Source organism: Cannabis sativa, chromosome 9 (genome assembly GCF_029168945.1).
Source record: "Cannabis sativa cultivar Pink pepper isolate KNU-18-1 chromosome 9, ASM2916894v1, whole genome shotgun sequence".
Lineage (NCBI taxonomy): Eukaryota > Viridiplantae > Streptophyta > Magnoliopsida > Rosales > Cannabaceae > Cannabis > Cannabis sativa.
In genome coordinates, this window is record NC_083609.1 from 56,326,634 (window position 1) to 56,333,462 (window position 6,829).

Below are 6,829 nucleotides of genomic sequence, written 5' to 3' on the forward strand. Positions count from 1 at the left end.
TTCTATAGACACCAAGATTGCGAGAATCAGATGAGTATTTAAAGAGATATGACAGTTTTACTGAGACATGTTTCATTCTGAAAAATAAGAAAAGGAGACCTACGAAAATTCTCCTATTGTGATCAATAAATAAGTTAATGTAGAGTTTCTTACCTCAAATACATCAAGCTACTTGGATCGATAGACATAAGATGATGGTGATCAAAGATGAGAGTGAAGAGTGGTATAGATTTGGCTAAGGATGTAATGGAAAGATGACTTGAAAATTTTTAGGGTTAGTCTTGCTCAAATAGGTGGGAAGAATAGAACGATATAATTTTAGGGTTAATGAAACCTATACTATTCTGACTCTTATTAGCTTTAGTTTTATGAATAATAATAATATTAACATAATAACAATAATAATATGATAAATTATTAAATAAACAAATATCTAACTTTTAAATTTAAATTGTAAGCTCTCAATCTCGTAACTTTAGGGCTTAGTTTTGACCTAGAAAAATTACGAATTCTGATATAGTTATTTCTACAAAATTTATAGATCTTTAAATTATCTTTCCAACGCCACTGAAATCACCTCAATCCGAGCTCTAGAACTCCAGATATGATCATTTTAGTAAAACAGTTTTTAATCCTGCGAATTTATCCAAACCTACGAATTTTTAACATTAATTAATTAAACTCACTAAATATATTATAAAACCCTAATGGACCTTCATATTGGGCTTTAATTAAAAGATTACTTACTCTGTAAAAATACCATAATATTTTACTTTCGTAGTTAATACAACTTTAACTCTCTAGAAAATTGGTACAACTACTCTAAGCAATAATATCAACTCACTAACAACACAAAGAAACAAGATAATTATCCTCGCTCAATTAATATCAAAAAAAAAAAAATAAATACTATTTTAATCTGGATATTACATTCTACCCTCCTTAAAAGAAATTTCGTCCTCGAAATTTAACTTACCAACACTCGGGGTGTTGAGTCGTCATGTCTTTCACCACTTACTGCATTACCTCATTATCTACCATATATATGGACCCAATAAACATGCATTTAATCTATGTCTTATCGGTCAATCCATAACACATAAAATATACACAACTTAATTAAGTATTATTATTTCTCTATACATTACTTAAATACCAAAATGTACTCCATCATAATAACTTACATATACATGCTTTAAATACTAAGTTTTGCAATCACATGCTCGTAATATATGAAAAGTTTTTCTTTCTCTTATGATCATCCTTACATGCCATTAAGAGTGAAACTATTTATTCTTCTATGAGCATCCTTACATGCCATTTAAAGTAACACTAATTATTCTCTAAATGAACATCCTTACATGTCACTTGAGAACACATTATACAATACAAAATAACAAACACAAAGAGTAGGGTAGAAGACCTTATGCAAACTTGTCTTTAATCATTCCCATTCTTTAGTTGAATGTTATTACCTATAAAAATCTTACTTCTCTACTTGATTTTCTACTATAAGGTTACAATGTCATTCTTTCAATTTCATAGGTGTTACCCACTCATCGATAGACACTTGTTCCATGACACTTGGAAATAAACATTTAAGCTCTTTAAAAGGTCTTCTATATATAAATATTTAATGATCCATTTCGACCACCTTTTTGTCTAACATTCACCTCTTGATATCCTTTATCCATGTATTCATTGCACTTGTCACGCCTTCCCATTTTCCTAGGTAACCACTGTCGGTTCCTTTTGTAGTCTCTTTCTTGTATCACTATATTGTATTTTCTTTGCTAATCTCTCCTATGGTGCTTGGTCCTCCATTACCCCCTTCAATCAAGTTGACTTGATTAGCTAGTTTTCTATACTAACTTTTATCTACTTTGGGATTATCTTGCTATAGTGGTGAACTTTGAATCTGTAATGTCGATAGATTCTGGTAGTTATGTTCAATGATTGCTTCTTCTAATATACTAGCCATCTAAGGTATCACATAATTTCATACTTATCATAGCATTGATTATTCCAGCCATATTCATGCCCTGTATATTGTAGCCTTCTTTAATTCACCAAAAAAAAATATATATATATCTCAACTTCTTAATTGTACCTCTAAATCTTCCAAATCTCTTAAACATACATTCCAATACTGATTATTTACTTAAGACTATAACATATATGTATTAAAACATAGAAAGCACCCCATGACAAATGGTATCAGAGCCTTGACCCAGCCGGAAGTGTGGTCGACGAGGACGTCGGACCCCGTAAGGGGGGGTGATTGTGACAGTCAGTAGTCCCGTGATCCGTAAGGGGAAACACCGGGTAAGCTGTGCAATCCCACACCGCCTGGGGAAGGTCAAGTGGGATGATTCTGAGACTGTGTAGGTATGGGACTACACAGTTGAAGAGGGCTTAAATGGATTGATTGGTACTACCTATATCAACAAGGTGCATCTTGTTTTTCGGTAGCCCATCACGAAAGAACTCCACAGTTAAGCGTGCTTGACCTGGGAGCAATTTCAAGGATGGGTGACCTCCTGGGAAGTTTTCCCAGGATGCGTGTGAGTGAGGACAAAGCACGCTGAAAACACTCGTGTTGGTCTGTAGGGTCAGTCATCAGTCCATGAAGCAGCCAGAGTGCCGTACTCGTGTATAAGAGCCATTAGTCCGTGGGTGTAAGGGCCCAATGGAGGCTTGAAGCGGGGACGTTACAAACTCTAAATCAAAATGCGCAACTAAGGCCATAATAATTCTGAATGAATCTTTAGTGGAAACAGGTGAGAAAGTTTCAGTGTAATCAATACCTTCTCTTTGAGTAAAGCCTTTAGCCACTAAACGCGCTTTAAACCTTTCAATCTGTCCCTTTTTATCCCTTTTAGCCTTTAAAATCCACTTACAACCTATTGGTTTAAAACCATCAGGTAATAAAACTAGCTCCCATACACCATTTTTCTTCATGGAGTCGATCTCATCATCCGTAGCTGTTAACCATTTTGAAGATTGTGGACTATTAAGGGCTTCACTAAAAGTGACAGGATCCACAAAATGATCAATATCACATTCTCCTTCTCCAAGATAAACAAAATTATCATGACACTTTGTTGACTTCTTTTGTCTCTGAGATCTTCTTAGAGGAAGTACTTCTGGAATAACTTCTCTTTGTTGATCATTGTTTTGAATAACATCTTCCACAACTGGAATTTCTTCAATAACAGGATTCTCATTAACAATAGGAGCTTCATCATTAATAGGCCCTTCATCAATAATAGGACCTTCATCATCTTCGATATCGGGAGCAATGTATTCATCAACAATGGGAGCATTACCAACTGGAGTAGGATGGAGACTACTATTATCATCTCTTGAAAATGACATAGGAATACAAATTCCTTTAGAGGACTCCCCCATTTCAAGAGATGTTGAAGGAATTTTTAGCAACATCAAATTCCAGAAATTTAGCAGTCTGAGATTCAACAATTCGCGTACCACGAGTGGGACAGTAAAAGCGATAGCCTTTTGAGCGCATTGGATAACCAATGAAATAACAGCGATTTGTTCTCGGATCTAACTTTTTCAAATTAGGATCATAAATCTTTACTTCAGCTGGACAACCCCATACTCGAAGATGATTAAGACTAGGCTTCCGCCCAGTCCATAACTCAAAAGGGGTCTTGGGAACAGATTTACTGGGAACACGATTTAAAATATAAGTTGCAGTCATAAGTGCTTCAAAAGGGGTCTTGGGAACAGATTTACTGGGAACACGATTTAAAATATAAGTTGCAGTCATAAGTGCTTCACCCCATAAAAACTTTGGAAGATTTGTTCTACTCATCATACTTCTAACCATATCCATGAGAGTGCGATTTCTCCTTTCAGCAACGCCATTTTGCTCAGGTGAACCAGGCATAGTGTATTGAGCAACTATACCATTTTCTTGTAAGTACTCTGCAAAAAGCCCCATGTGTTGTCCAGAGTCTGTATAACGACCATAATATTCTCCTCCACGATCAGAATGAACAACTTTGATGACTCTTCCTAATTGTTTCTCAACCTCATTTCGAAAAATTTTGAGTTTATCAAGGGCGTTTGATTTTTCTTTAATTAAATAGGTGAATCCATAACGAGAAAAATCATCAATAAAAGTGATAAAATACTTGTTTCTGCACAATGTGGTGGAATAAGGACCACTGATGTCTGTGTGGATAATTTCCAATAAAGATTGACTGCGGTTTGCAGTCTTCTTTCTTGTTTTAGTCAATTTTCCACGAGTACAATCAACACAAGTATCCCAATCAGAAGCATCAAGAGGAGGAAGTATTTCAGATTTAATTAAACGATCAACCCTTTCTCTGGAAATATGATCCAATCTTTTGTGCCATAACAATAAGGATGTTTCCTTAATATGAGGTCTTTTACCCACATTATTCACAACATTAAAAGAGGAATCTAAAGGAGCCAATGACAACTTGTAAAGACCATCAGAATAAAAGCAATTTCCAATAATTCGAGAGTCAAGCATAATGTCAACATTATCATTTGCAAAATGAAAAGAATATTCTTGTTTAACCAAAAGCGGAAGCGAAACTAAGTTCCTTTTAAAAGTAGGAACATAAAAAGTATTGTTCAGAATAATCTTATCACGAGACTGTAATTCAAGAATAAATGTTCCAACATAGATAACGTCAACTCCAACATCATTGCCCACTTTAAGCTTGGACTCCCTCTCACTTGGCTTCCTGAGATCCCTTAGCCCCTGTAAGGAAGCAAACATGAACAAGAGCACCACTGTCTAACCACCAAGAATCAATAGGAACATCAACTAGATTAGATTCAAAACAAACACATGCTAATGGATTACCTGATTGTGCTTGCTTCTTTTCTAACCAAGTCTTAAATTTGTGACAGTCCGTTCTCCGATGCCCCAATTTTTCACAAAAGTAACACTTCACATTAGAGTATTTGGACTTTCCATTGTTATTCTTTTGTTTATTCTTATGCTCCTTACCATTACCATTCTGTTTTGTAGCACCATCATTTTTATTCTTGAATTTTCCTTTTCCTTTGTTGGGCTTGAGGTGAGAAACATAGTTAGCAGATTCATTCTTCTCCCTTTTAAGCTTGCTTTCTTCAGCTACACACTGAGAAATTAGGTCGCTGATAGTCCATGTTTGATTGTAAGTGTTGTAGGCTGTCTTGATAAGGCTGAAAGAGGCAGGAAGAGCATGAAGAGCTCGATGAATAATGAAAGAGTCAGGAAGAGGAATATTATGATCTTTCAACTTGGACTGAACATTCACCAATTTCAGAATAAAATCTCGCACTCCTTTTAATTCATCATACTTAATGGTTGTCATTTCATCCATAAGATGTCCAGCTTCAGCGTTTTCACCAGTGTCGTATAATTTTTCTACAGCATTGAAAAACTCTTTGGCATTTGTAGTGTCTGGCAAACCACTCAATAGATGTTCAGGAATGGATCTTTTCATAGTAAGAAGACTAAGTCGACTTGACTTTTCCCATTGTGCATGATGAGTTCTCTCGGCAGCTGTACTGGAGTCAGTAAGATCAGCAGGTTTTTCTTCTCGTAGGCACAAGTCCAAATCCATTATGCCTAAAGTAAATTCCACATCTCGTTTCCATGTCTTGTAGTTGGAAGCATTTAAAATATGGATGGAAGCATTATTGTTGTTCACAGAAAAGGAGACTGAAAAATTCAAAAATTAAAACTTGAATAAGCAATATGAGCAATGTATTAGAAAATATTGTAGAATCAACTGGTCATTATAAACTCCCCTTTGGGGTGAGAATATAACACACACATGATTTACCTTCATGAAGTTAACAACAAAGAAAAAATACATATCATTTAAGAATTTTATTACCTTTGGGCAAATAAATTTCTTAAAAATATGTATTAATTCAAGCAAAAAATAATAATAAATTTATATATTTAAATTATTACCTTTGGGCAAATAATTAAAATGTATACATTTAATATTAACTCACTTCATGGAATGTGAACTAATATATGTAAATACTACCTTTGGGCAAGTAATTACACATATAGTTAACCAAAAATATAATATTTTCTTCAACATGTGAAATTTGGTGATAAAACAATTATTGAAAATTAATAATTTTCAACCAAATTTCCAAAAGAGATATATAATTGCTTTTATTATATTGGTAATAAAAAAAAATAAAGTGTCCACCATAACACATTATTTTTATATCAAATAATCAAGTTTTATAACTTTAGAACAACAAATAATCAAAAGATTTGAATATAAGAAAATTGGTGGAGACTACATAGTCAAGATAAATCAAATAAGAGAGTGACTATGTTTAATGGAACGAGAAGAAACCCAAAAAATTTTCTATGATCGACAAATTTCGAAAAATCATCAAAAAATATTTTTAATAATTTTTTAACTACATAATTATCATTAAAATAATAATAATTATTAAACGGAGTCAAAAAATTAATTAAAAATCATAGAAAAATCAGAAATTAAATTTTAAGCACGCTGGAAAAAAAAACGTCGAAAAACGACATCCCAGCCGGCCCCACGCGCCCCCACGCGCCGCCTGCTCTGATACCACATGTTAGATAAATTAACAATTAACCCAAGATCTATTTGTATATAACATAGAACACAATAGTAATATATATGATAATTGAGTATGTGTACCTGATTGATCCATAGCAATTATCTCTGATTGATCCACAGCAGTTACTCCAATTTGATAGTGCAATACTATCAACTAAGTCTTCCTCCCTAGATCTCTAAATCAGAAGCAGTTTATTTTATCTGATTATCAA